This window comes from Alligator mississippiensis, chromosome 11 (assembly GCF_030867095.1).
Source record: "Alligator mississippiensis isolate rAllMis1 chromosome 11, rAllMis1, whole genome shotgun sequence".
Classification (NCBI taxonomy): domain Eukaryota; kingdom Metazoa; phylum Chordata; order Crocodylia; family Alligatoridae; genus Alligator; species Alligator mississippiensis.
In genome coordinates, this window is record NC_081834.1 from 58,807,330 (window position 1) to 58,820,960 (window position 13,631).

At 54.4% G+C, this 13,631-nt stretch overlaps 1 non-coding gene across 1 annotated transcript; it reads left to right on the plus strand.

Annotated features, from left to right (window-relative positions):
• The first annotated feature begins 4,889 nt into the window (after positions 1-4,889).
• TRNAR-UCU (transfer RNA arginine (anticodon UCU)) lies at positions 4,890-4,962 on the plus strand. Its single transcript has one exon. It is a non-coding gene; the product is annotated as a tRNA-Arg (tRNA).
• The last annotated feature ends 8,669 nt before the right edge of the window (positions 4,963-13,631 follow it).

Below are 13,631 nucleotides of genomic sequence, written 5' to 3' on the forward strand. Positions count from 1 at the left end.
AACTGCTTCGCTCACCGTGGCCTTGAAGATAGCAGGAAAAAAAGAGTATGTACAAACTCTGATTTCCAGAAGCAAGAAGGGGGTGTTAGTTCTTGCTTTGTGAACTAACCTTGTCTCCCCCATAATTCCCATCCTGATAAGAGCAAAGCAGTAATAAGCTAGTGTTTGTAGCTGCTTTTTCTAGCAAACTCCACTATATGACCATGTGAGTTGTAGCGACTGTTAAAAAGTATATAAGCCTCCTGATTTTGCTCTTGGGGGGGAACCCCTTCCAAGTGCTTGGGAAATCCATGTCACTTTGGGGTCCCCCCTACAGCTGTAGTTTCATTTAAATAAAAGCTTCTGCTGACCTGACCCAAAAGTATGCTGCATGTGTTTCCACAACAGCATGTACAGTACAACGGATTAGCAGCCCATCGCTTCACCACTCAGCCACCTTGTCCAGACCTAGCTAAGCCCTTTAACTCTTTCTAAGGGTTATTGCACTTAGGATATTTCCCACCCAGGACACGTCCCCTTGCTGAAGAAGTGTGATGTATTCTTAGGCATTTCCTGTGCAGTTCAGCACAGGGAAACATCGCTACCCACCTCTGACCAACCCTTCCCCTTGATCCACACCCTGGAAGAGCGGGAAAAAAAGCCTGCTCAGCCCTCCCTCACTCTGCAACATCTAGTGCAGCACCAGGAAGAAGCCTCCCCCATTCAGCTTCAGGCACTTTGAGGTGCTGAGATGCTTCTGTGTTTAGCATGAGGCCAATGGCACTTGCTCCCTGTGTGTTTGGGGACAGTTTGCTCAGGTCCTGCAGGCAGGAGACAAACACTGCATCCTGTGTTTGAGTCCTATCTGGGATAAAATTTATTCAAGAGTGTAAAAAGGAAAACAATAGCCACACTTTGTTGATTAAAATCTGAGCGTAGACTCGGAGCCAAAAAATACCTACACAGAGTCTTTGTGAGACACGCATTTGATGACAGCCAGCTAAATGCAGACCTTCAGGCGGGACTTGAACCCATGCTCCCTCGCTGACAACTCTATTGCTGTCGCCATTAGGCCACTGGAGTTGGAAAGACTCAGCTGTGGAGGAAATGGACTTTTTTCCTTCCACATTCAACTATTTCTGAAAAGGCCTGGGACCCATTCCTCTACACACCTTAGAGCAGGACTGGCAACATTTTACAAGCTGTGAGCCAGAACAACTTGGCTCTCATCTAATGTGGACCATGTGGCTGCAGCAGCATATCAGTGGCAAGGAGCTTCTCCCTGCACGTGCTGGGGCCAGGCAACGGCCAGTAATGAATCAGCCCGATGGAGTCAGCACCTCCTCTGACTCAAGGGGCTGGAAAGGACCATCACCTTCTTCTACATCCTGCACAAATGCTGGGCATGCTGGGAGGAATCCGCCCTTCCCCAGGCACCACCTTGCCTCTTGAGACACCCCCAGTGCAAGGGATCCCACAAGATCCCTGGGCAGCTTGATCTCTGCTTTGGTGTTATGACGGGGGTGTGGGGGAGCCTTTCTGAGCTACAGTCTAAATCTGCTGGGGCAGCCTCTGTAGTGAGGGAGAGCACGTCTCCTCCCTCCCCTCTATGGCAAGTGTTCAAAACCCAGTGGTTTGTATCATGTGCCCCCCAGAACCTCCTTGCTCCAAGACGACTTTGCCTGGTTCTCCCAGCCTTTCCTCATGTTGCTGCTTTCCACCTGCTTTTGGCTCCACACTTACCTCTGACTCAGGTTTCACACTCAGGACACCCCCTGTGACGATGGAAGAATGGTGCTAGACCGGCAGAAGGCAGGGCAGGATAATACTTTGGAAAGTAACTCATGCAGGGAGGCACACGCTTTCCTAGGCAGCAGCAACTTCATCAGAAGCTCTGAGCGCACTGATCATGGAAACCACCTTCTGAAGAAAGTCTGGTGAAGAAGAGCTATGAAGTATCTCATGGTCCCTGCAAGGTGTTGACTGGAAAAAGTAGCCTGCAGTCAGTGCTGTAGCAAGGGTGGGGGTGAGTGGGGTGACCTCCCGGGGTGCCGTAGTAAAGGGGGTGCCAACAAGCACTGCTCAGCTGGGATGGGACATGGGATGGAGCTGTGAGTGGCTCATTTGGGGGGGCATGGGGACGGAGGAAGGGCCACTCCCATTGCTGCGTGCACACCCGGCAAGCATGGGGTGGGGGGTGCTCCCCCCGCCCTGTATCTGTGCACAGGGCACAGGTGGGCTGCCGCTGCAGGCTTTGCCCCGGGTGCCAAACTTCAGTGCTTTGGCACTGCCTGCAGTGGCTTGTTTGAGTGAGGATTAATCCACGTAGCTGCCTCAATGACTGGACAGCAACCTTTGTTGCCGAACCAGGCATATCATTTTATCAAATCATGCGTGGACGCTCCCAGTGCCTTTTGTGATGATGACACACTCCTGTGAAGTTGGAGCTACTGTGAAGTTGGAGCCAGCGCTTGGTCTCTCATCAAGTCACAGGGATGTGCTGCCCTGGCATTTGTGCCAGACGTGAGGATGACACCAGGAGCACGCGTGGACTCCTGCGGACTCTGCCCGGGCCTTGGAGATTGGATTCAGGAACGTGCATCTCGGGCAGCGGTCTGTGCGGAGGGAGCCACTGATACAAAGGAGACGGCTGGGACCTGCTGAGAGGGGTGTGCAGCTGCCAGGTTGGACTTGTGGTAGAAAGCCACCTTTGTATCTCCACAAAATCTCTGCTCTGTGACCATTTGATAAGGATGGGCCCAGCAAAGAGACACATCCTTACCCTATCTCGTAGGTAAGCTAAGCTGGATGCATTCCTGAGGGAGGGGGGAAACCTGCTCCCTCTGCCTATGTGACTGGCATCACATCCCTGGGTGAGGGGCTTCCTCCCTGGTGGGCTAGAGTCTGCCTGGCAACTAGTGATGTATTTCAAATTGGTTGGCTCACAGCCAACAGGTGCTGGCCTCCATTGGACCAGGTAAATGAGGTCACAAGGGCTATATAAGTTAAGGATGGCCCAGGAGGACGGGGGGGGCAGCAGCCATGAGGGATACTGAGGAACAAAGAAGAGCTGGACCATCTGAAACTGGCTCTGTGTCTCAAAACTCATGATCAAGGAACTGCCTGCCTCCAGAGGGAATCTCCAACAGCCTCTGGATGATACTTGTGAGGAAGCTAACTAAGATCCACCTAGATACATAGCGTGCAGTAATGCAGATGCGAGATCAAAGGCTACCCCAGCCATGGGAGTTTACTCTATGGGATTTCTCTGATATTGCTCTACCCTGCATCCTATTCTAACCCTGCCCTCTGTAATCAATAAAGTTCTCCTTTGTGACTGGTGTAGGAGACTGATTGAGGGGTGGGTTTAATTATGCCTAGGAGGCCCTTGGGTCTGCCGACTAAGGGAGACTATCCTTTTTGGCCCCGACTTGGGGGAGCGCCCCAAGTTCTTGTATTGGGTCGAGTACCCGTAGGACTATTAGGCCTCTGTTTCTCCGAGGACACAGGACCTAGAAGGTCCCCTCTTGGGGTGGTGGCGGCACGTTACCCCCGGACTCTGCGGTGCGGCTCGAAAGGGGGTCTGCCAGGGCTTAGGCGCCCCTGGGGGACACGTGGAGTCCAGCAGGTGGACGGGCTGGTGAGGTGGGAGGCTCAACGCAGGAGCTCCCCCTACTGGCCCTCCACAGACATCTTCCCCACAGCCAGAGGGCAGAGGACAGGACAGGGAGGACACCACGCATGGCCAGCTCCAGCTCTAGCTCCAGCTCCTTCCTGGAGGGGGTCAGTGGCCGTGTGGCAGGCAGTGGGCCTCTGCCACCCAGCACCCTGCAAGCAGCCAGACCGCCTCCCCGCCACCAAGCGCCAAGGCCACCTGCCAGGACCACCTGCCATGCCCAGCTGGTAAGCCCATCGCGTGGAGGATGGCTGCGAGGGGTGGGGGGCACTGTGGCCACCAGTGCCCATGCCACCTCACAGGCCCACACCTGGCTGCAGGCCTGGCTCTAGGGGCCCCACACAGGCCCCCTTCCCATCCTCTCCTCATCTTCCCCTCTTCTTCTTTCCCTGCCTGGCCTCGCTGTCCCCTGCTGTCACGTGCAGAGAAACTCACTGATGGCACCGGTGATCTCCACCTCAGCTCCAGGGGTCAGGGCCTTGTATCACAGGCAGAAGTAGCCCTCCAGGCAGCGATGCACACGGCGGGGAAGTGTGGGATTGCCCGGGGCACCACTGAAGTGCAGAGCCCTGCAACAGGTTCTCATGTGCGCCCGGGGCACCATTGCAGTCAGCAGCAGCAGGGCATGGTGGGTTGGGCACCCCTCGGCACGCTCAAACAGCTGACCAGACCCTCTGAATGCACCGTCTCCACCAGCACCAGGCGTAGGACAGCACCCTCCTGCTGGGCAGCTGGGCACCGTCATGGAGGAGTGGCTGGCCAACCTGCTGGCTTGGCACCCGGCGGCAGGAGCAGGAGAGCAGGAGAGGGAGGCATGTGAGCAGCAGAGGTGGGCGAGCAGGAGCAGGTGGCCAGCAAGCAGGAGAGGAACCTGCCTTCTGGGGTTGAAGAGAAGCGCGTTGCCATCCAGCACAGCATGGTGCCACCCAGGAGCTGCTTCTAGAGCAGACGGCCTCTGAATCGCAGCGTCCTAGACCCTAAACACTGGAGGCTGCAAGTGGAAGAGGAACCGTGCAAAATACCTTGGTCTGACAAGGTTTGCTCTCCCTTTCAGCATCCACCGTCTAGCACCATGTGACATGGGAGGCTGGGCTTGCGGGATCTGTGGTCTCACCCAGTAAATGGCAGTCCTTATGCAGTGCCAGAAGAAAAGCATTCATTGCCCACCGTTGTTTTGAGAACACATGGGCACAGGCAGGGAACCCCATCCTTTGGGGACAAACTGCACCAAAAAACCCCAGTGGCCCAATGGATAAGGCACTGGCCTTCTAAGCCAGGGATTGTGGGTTCAAATCCCTCCTGGGGTGATCTTGTTAATTTTTAACCAAGGTGCAGATGAGAAAGCATTAAAAACATGCTGACAGGCTTCCTCTAAACAACCTGTTCCAGTGCTTCACCACCCTCATAAGGAAGGAGGTTTTCCTAACATCCAACTTAACCCTCCCTTGCTGGACCTTGAGCCTGTTGTGCCTTGTTCTGTCATCTGTGGCCACTGAGAGCAGTCTAGCTTTGTGCTCCTTGAAACCACCCTGCAGGGGTGAGAAATCTCTTCTCAATCTTCTCTTTCCAAAGTCAGTAAATCCAGTTCCCTCAGCCTCTCCTCACAAATCCTGTCCCCTATCGTACAACCATTTACTCTTTCCAACTTTTCCACATCCTTTTTATACAAGCCTCAGGTGGGTGCTTTTGGCAGGGCACTTGTCAGGAGGCATTACAGACCCTGCTTGTCCTAGCTACAATCCTCTGCTGCACCCTTAGCTTGTTTGGAGCGTCTGTTTGGGAGCTGCATCAGACACAGCCGAGCTGAGTGGCCCTGCCCTGCACCAGGATATGCACCATTCAAGGTGCCAGGCAGCCAGGGTTCAAGCAAGCAAGCAAAAATGAATCACGAAAAAACTGTGACAAAATTAATAATTTATTTTTCAAAATAATCTTAATCTCCCCCTTGCTGCTTGCTGCCCTCCAGTTCTCTCTCCATCCTCCTCAAGACCAGCATTGACCGCCTCCACCACCTCTGTGGGCATCCCTCTGCACCTGTAGGGATTTCAGCCCAGTGTCATCATGCTGAGGGCCTGCCAGGGCCTCTTTCTGGCTGACGCGGGCTGTCAGGCCAGGACTGTTTCCATTACACAGTGTGGAAATGCTGCTCTTAGCAGGGAGCCCCCAGAGCGCCCACATCGCTGGGCTGCAGAAGGACACTCTTTGCTTTCCAGCCTGCTGTTCCCACGCGTCCTGCACTTGCGGCTGCCTAGCGGGTGCTGGGTGCTGTGCTCCGTCCTGACCTCAGTGCTACTCGTGTCAGCCGCACGCGCACTGGGTGTGCCCTACAGACCCCGAACACAGCAGCAGTGTAGGCAGGGATTTGGTGACTGAGCAACTGGGAGTCCCCATGCTGCCCCTGGCCCGGCCTGAGCCAAGTGCTTTGGAGCCTGAGCTCCAGCTGCCTCCATGGTTTTTGTTTCCAAGCTGACCTAACTCCTACACGTGTATTGAGCTATCCAGGTGCCCCATCGCTGTCCTACTGCCGCACCAATTGGCTTGTCCTGCTGCGGGTGCTGGCAGTCCTGGTCCCTGGGATCATCATTCTGCATGTAGTCACCAGGAGGAAGCATCAATGTGAGTGATGGAGAGGGGATGGGTAGAGGGACTGCCATCCCATCCTGACCTTTCCCCAAACCCCTCACGGCGTTGGAGTGTCACTGAGGCAAAACTGAAAACTTTTCTACCCTGGGCAGAGATGCCAGAGAGAGTCTGCATGTGTGTGTGTGTGCGTGTGTGTGTGAGAGAGCACATGCATGCATGCACGTGTGTGCATTTCTTGCCTTCTCTAGAGATTCAAAGGCCCTTGCTCCTGCTGCCACCACCACTCGGTGTCCTTTTGCCGTGGCTGCTGCTGTGGCAGTGTGGGCTCCCCAGGAGCTGCCACTGTGGTGTCTCCTCTAAACCTGCACCTGGAGCTCGCTCGCACTTGCCTCCCACTGGTCACACCACTGGACTGATAGACTCGCACACTCAGCCCACAGACCGAGGAGCTGGTCTGCCCCACAGCTTTGCCTGCAGCCTTCAGGTGCAGAGGGAGCAGCAGCTGTTCCCGATGCCCCTGGAATGGGCCCTCATTGCTTGCAGGTCTGTGCTCCAGTCCTGGCCCCCAGGAGCCTGCCTGCGCCTGCTCTGTGGTGGGTACAGGCTGCCGCCTCAAGCGCCCCCTTGTCCCATGCACTGTTCTGGCCTGGCACCTTCATCAGTTCTTGTGTGGACGCAGATGTGCAGGCTTGATTGCAGTTTTCCTAATTAAAGAGCTTCCAAGATCCAAACCTAATGTCTGCTCCTCCTCGGACGTCTCCTCCACAAGAACACAAGAACTGCTGCTTCTCAGGGCTGGATGAGAGCTGGGTGAGGGGCTGTTCTTGCCTGGTGTAGGACGGGGGGCACAACAGGGCCAAGCATGACAGTGTGTTCTGGTCCTGTCACATGTGGGCTTTTGATCCTGCCATTCCCCCACTAGTGTGGCCCCCAGAGCCCTGCTCCAGGAAGGGAAACCAAGAAATCCCAAGTATTAGCAAAGAAATGATTATCCTTTAAGGGAGGGAATATGGGCCTGGGCATGAGAGCAGTAGACCCCACCACATGCCCCCAGAGACAGAACCTCTTCTGCAGTGACATTCAGCAACTCAAGTGCAAGCCCTGCGCTTGGGATGGAGTAACCACATGCACAAATACAGACTGGGGAGTGACTGGCTGGGCTGCCATACTGCAGAGGACCTAAGAGTAAATACTTCTTCCTGGGACAATAGCAACTAATTTACAGTAGAGTTAATTGCCATTCAAGCTGTGTGCCTAAACAACTGTTCCCAGAAAAAGCCCAGGACAATCAGGAGTGGGATGAACAGAAGGAGGCTGGGGGGGCACGGCGACTACCTGTAGGCGGCGGTGGCAGCGGTGTGGCGGTGGCAAGTGGGGAGCTCCTGCAGGTAGCCGTGGCAGTGGCAGCGGTGCAGGGTGGAGGGGGAGGCAGAGTGCCGAGCAGTGGTGATTGGTGACCGCCTGCAGAAGCTCCTGATGGTGTTGGCGGTGTGGGTGTGGCAAGTGGTGACTGCCTGCAGGCTTCTCTCAGTGGTGCGCTGCCAATCTCAGGGGTTGCACGTGCACCTGCGTGCACCCCCTACACGTCGCCAATGGGTGCATGAGATTGTCCCATCCTAAGTGCAGGACTTTGCACTTGTCCTTGTTGAACCTCATGAGATTTCTTTGAAACCAGAGAAAACAAGACTGGTGGTAGCCAGAGGGTGCTATTGCACTGCTTAAACCTGCCCTGCCACAAGGAGGTGTGATGGGGGCACCAGCCCTGACTGCTGACCGTGGTGGGGGCAAAGCAAGGATTGTAGCAACTGTGGTATTGGACTGGCTACAACCACACTGCCATGCAGCACCCCAAATGACTTTGCCCCATACACTGCTGCCACCCAGGGCGCTGAGGTATGCTTGTATGGATCCGTGTCCAGAAGGGCAGAGTCTCACCGGAGCAGCTACAGGAGGGTCTGGAGTGCCAGGCTGAGCATAGATCTGGTTTCTCTACTTTGGGAAGAGGTGAAATGCTGACAGGACCCTGCTGGGACTGAGAAGGCAGGTGCAGGAGTCATGGTGCTACAAGCTGGGTGTACATCCCCAGTGCTCCTACCCAGGAGACCTTTGCCTTACAGCATGTGTCATGGTGCAGTGTTGCTCAGATGGTCACTGGTGTCACAGACTGTGTATCATGAAGGGAAGAGATGTCCCAGCCAGCCAGTAGCTTTCTACATCTGGGAAAACTCACCAAGAGGCTGTTACCTCATTGCCTTTCCTGAAGGTCTGCGCTCTTGTTATATATCATGGGAAAGGGGTTTTTCAAGACCTCCAAGGACCTGGAAGGCAAATTCCCTTTAGAAATTCACAGGAATTGAAAGTCCAGATCCCAGAGGTGGTTCTGAACAAGTCATCCAACCCAACTAGAGCTAATGCTGGCTCTTGCTGCTCTGCTCCAGCTATGGGCTCTGCCCCCAGCATCTCTGCTGATGGTTACCAGGATGGAGGGATATGAGCTGGGTGTCGATCGGATGGATGGTACCCAGATCCCAAGGCTCAGTGGAGAGATCACCATGGGCAGCTGCTACCACCAACCTCTAAGAAAATCTCCAGGGATGCTGATGGGCTGTTTCACACAGAGATTTTTATTGTTATCATGGAAGAGTCTAACTGGAACGCGAACTGGTCTGTCAGAAACCTGGTCCTTAACCAGGAGAAAACAGCAATATCCGATATCGCAGGTCAGTGCCTTCCACACTGTGACCACCCCGTCAGAGTGGGGAGGGGTTGTCACTGCTGGGCTCATGTGTCTGACACTGACTGAGCCCTTTCCTCAGGCAGCACAAGCGCCCGTCTGGTCTGCTCTCAGCCGGGCTTATGATAACATAGGAGTTTGCAGTGTCACCGACATCAGGACTCAGGCCAAGCTCCTTGTGGCTGAGTCAAGAGCTGGGCCTGGGTGAGCACAGGCTGGGGTCAAGCATTAACTGCTGCCCAAGGTTTGTAGAAACCACTGAGGCCTGGGGGTGTCTCAGCTTTGGGTGCCCACCTGAGACACCTGATGGAGGCTGTTATTCAAAGGCTGGCGCTCAGCACGTCACCACTCTCACACCCTCTCAGGCTGTGTCCAGTGCAAGTGCGGTATGGGACTGCACACAGTATGGGACTGCACACAGACTGGACTGTCCACAGCCACCTCAACCAGCCCCAGCTGCACGTGTGTGCTCTGGCTTTTCCTTCTAGAGTTGCGCAGTGAGTACACGGGGTTGGTGCACAAGGAGATCGGGGCTGCAGTTCCCGGGTTGTGCATTAACATTATGGCCACACGTGCAATAATCCCATATATAATCCTGTTTAAAGGGTGTTGCCACAGCGAGACACAGCGACACAGAAGTGGAAGGCCCCTGACTCCAGTCCTGGTGAGCACAGGCAGCCACAGAATGGACATTTAGGCAAACAGCCACAATAACATCCACCCCTGCCCCCTCCTCCCCTGCACTGCCACAAAGACCTGTGACCCTGGGGACAGTTTCCCTTGAGAAGAAAAATTCACCAAGCTGTAAAACCTGTATTCTGCCCCAAAGCAGGAGAGACGAGGGCTCCACCAATGCCTTGGACACCTGCAGGGGCTAGGATTTGTTGGGTAAAAGCTTCCTAATGATCCCAGTAAGTGGAACCAACCACCCCACGGTCCTGGCCAACCTGACTTGGGAGGTCCTTCAGTACCAGTAGGGGCATCAGCCCACCTGGACCAATCTCCCGCTGTTACATCATGAGCTTCAGTTCCCCTTGCCACACTGGCAGGAGTTAAAGGGGAATGGGCAGTGGGATCTTTGGAAGGGGTCTTTAGAAAGGATAGGAAAGAGTGGGGTAATTTGAACCATGCACTGGAGTAGGTCAGTCCCAGGCAAAAGGGATGGTGTGCAGGGAAGCTAATACAGACCTGCCTGTGTCAGCCCATCTCCTTACATGCATCACTACAGCCCAACCCTACTCACGGCAGGAACCTCACTACAAACTGGACAGGAAGAAACCTCACCTCTCCCCCTTCTCTCCCCCAGGGACTCTGCAATCAAAGCTGGAAAATAAGAAAGGTGAGTGTCTGAGGCCAGTTTTGTGTGTTACCATGAGGACGATTCCCAGGGACACGACAGGGTGACATCTCGCCTCTCTTGCCCTTCTCTCCCCAGCGGCCTTGCAGTCTCAACTGGAGTCTGAGCAAGGTGAGTGCTGGACACATGGGATGTGTCAAACCATTTCTGTGCCAGTTTCCAGCAAAAAAAAAGGGTGATTGGAAACAGGTTGCAGCTGAAGGAGACAAGAGCTCGGACCTGAGCTGAAGGGAGGCCCTGACTCCATGTCACACCCCTCACAGGACAGGGACCCCCTCACTCGCCCCAGGGACATGGCTTCACCTGCCAGTCCTAGGGGAAGTTCTGCTGAACCCTTGTCCAGACGCAGAAGAAAGGTGCTTTCCTCAGTCCCATTCACTCAGTCAGGCCAGCTCTGCTCTATGTATGCTTGGCCATGCAGGAGAGAGAGCCAAAAGTGTTTGCTTTATCGTAGCCATCAATATAGGGGTGTCTCCATTCCCATTGCAGACCCCAGCAGTGTGCAGAAGGGCTGCTTCTGCTGACACAGGCCAGCTCTAATGGGGAAGGGCCAGTGTCTTCATCAGCACTGTGGCTGTTACAGAAGGGCTCCCTGAGCCCATAGCCCTGAACAGCCCTCACCCTGCCTGGTCCACATCACTGCAGGAGACTGGGAGACCCGACCAGGAAAGCCTCAGAGTTGCACTTCTGTGTCTGCAGTGGGTCTGGTGTCTCAAAGGGAAGGGCACACATGGGCTAGCTAATGCCAGGACCTGGTCCTGCTGCAGTGCTGACCAGCCCTGTGAGGCTCTGGGGTCCCTTTCTGTATCAAATGGCTTTCTTGTGATGGGAAGTTGCTAGTGGGGGTGGGGGTGTCCCCGCTCACAGCCCAGATCTCCGCAGGGAAATAACAAACACGTGGTCCCCCCGCATTGCCATGCAGCATGCCTCTCTTGCACTACAGAGCTGCCAGGATAGAAATTACTGACCAGGACTAACTGCCTCTCTGGCATTGCGGAGCGGTGCCAGGATATCCATGCCCCTCTCCCATGACAGCTCGGGCAGGCAGGCATGTGGCTGTCCCATTGCCTGACCTCCAAACCCCGCTCCCCGGTGGGGTTAGGGTTAGGCTCCCATAGTCAGTCCCAGAGTGACCAGGGCTGCCAAGTCCACTTATAATAAGCACAACTGGGCTTGTGGTTTTTTTAAGTCACTTTACTTTGTTGAGAGAGGCGGGTTGATAAGCACCCCCACTCCCCGCTCCTTGCAGGTGGTTGAACTTGTTTTAGGCTTGATTTTAAAGGCAACGCTGCTTTTTATTCTCCCAAGACTTGGCAGCACTGCACACACCAGCCAGGCTACCGCCCAGTGCTGCTGTATCCAGCCCCAGAGCAGGGAAACGCAGCAGAGGAAGCTCCTTGGTGGGTACTCCCGGCTGGTGCTGGAGGGTGGGGTGGGTGACCTGGAGCCCCCCGCCCTCCAGGGGGCTGGTGTGCTGAGCAAAATGGCCTTGCGTGCCATGCTCGGCATGCGTGCTGGGGGTTGCTGACCCCTGCCCTAAAACACCAACACACATTCACCAGCAACACGAGAGGGCGGGTTGGCTTTCATCCACCAACCAAACCAGCCCCCTGCTCCAGGAGGAGCGATGCTGGCATGTCTCTTGTTATACAGACACCCTGCCTGGGAGATCCCACGTGGGGAGACGTGGGCTTCCCCTAGCATTGGCCCCAGCCTCGCGCTGCGGCTCAGTACATGTGTGGCAGAAAGCCACCTTTGTTTCTCCTCAGTAACTCTGTTCTGTGACAGTTTTGAGTAGGATGGGCCTAGCAGAGGAGACACACCTTTATTTCTTTAGGTAACCTGAGCTGGATACATTCCTGAGGGAGGGGGAAACCTGCTCCCTCTGCCTACATGATGTGGAAGCAAAGAATGGCTGAGGCCTCAGGGGGGGAGAGAGAAATTCCTTAGATAAGAGGAAGATGACCATTAAAGCTGTCTTGAAGGACACAAGACAGATAGTCCCAAGGTGGGAAAAGCTAGTTTAGGCAACCCTTTGTCTTGAATCTATAAAAAGGTTAATTGCCCTGGTTGTAAGGCAGAGAGGCCACAGCAGGAATCTTTCTGTGATGGTCTCTCTCCGATAGCTATCGAAATAAAGTTTCTACCTGACCTGATCCCAAATTCTACAGCGTGTTTTTTCCACGACAGTGACTAGCATCACACACCTGGGTGAGGGGCTTCCTTCCTGGTGGGCTAGAGTCTGCCTGGCAACTAGTGATGTATTTCAAATTGGTTGGCTCACAGCCAACAGGTGCTGGCCTCCATTGGACCAGGTAAATGAGGTCACAAGGGCTATATAAGTTAAGGATGGCCCAGGAGGAAGGGGGGGGGGGGGGGGCAGCAGCCATGAGGGAGACTCAGGAACAAAGAAGAGCTGGACCATTTGAAACTTGCTCTCTGTCTCAAAACTCTTGATCAAGGAACCACCTGCCTCCAGAGGGAATCTCCAACAGCCTCTGGATGATACTTGTGAGGAAGCTACCTGAGATCCACCTAGATATACAGCTTGCAGTAACTCAGATGCGAGATCAAAGGCTACCCCAGCCACAGGAGTTTGCTCTATGGGATTTCTCTGATATTGCTCTACCCTGTGCCCTATTCTACCCCTACCCTCTGTAACCAATAAAGTTCTCCTTCGTGACTGGCGTAGGAGACTTATTGAGGGGTGGGTTTAATTATGCCCAGGAGGCCCCTTGGGTCTGCTGACTAAGGGAGACTATCCTTTTTGGCCCCTGACTTGGGGAAGTGCCCCAAGTGCTGGTGTTGGGTCGAGTACTCTTAGGACTATTAGGCCTGTGTTTCCCCGAGGACACAGGCTCCAGACAGTCCCCTCTCAGGGTGGTGGCAGCACACGTTACCCCCGGACTCTGCAGTGGGGCTCGACAGGGGGTCTGCCAGGGCTTAGGCGCCCCTGGAGAGACACGTGGAGTCTGGAAGGTGGGCAGGTGTAGTGAGGTGGGAGGCTCAATGCAGGAGCTCCCCCTACTGGCCCACCACAATGACTATGGAACTAATAACGAATAATGACTTCGGACTACTATGACTCTTTTTTGCTTTGTTTCTTATGTTTTTGGTTTTTTAATCCTATATGTATCATCTAGTAAATTCTTGCTAGGCTTTATATATATATATATATATATATATATATATATATATAAATAAAATCTAGCACATGCAGGTTATTTTTGTTTCTGCTTCAATCTACAAGTGAATACCATAGCACCAGGCCTCAGGTATATTACCAGAGTGTCTACTTTCCC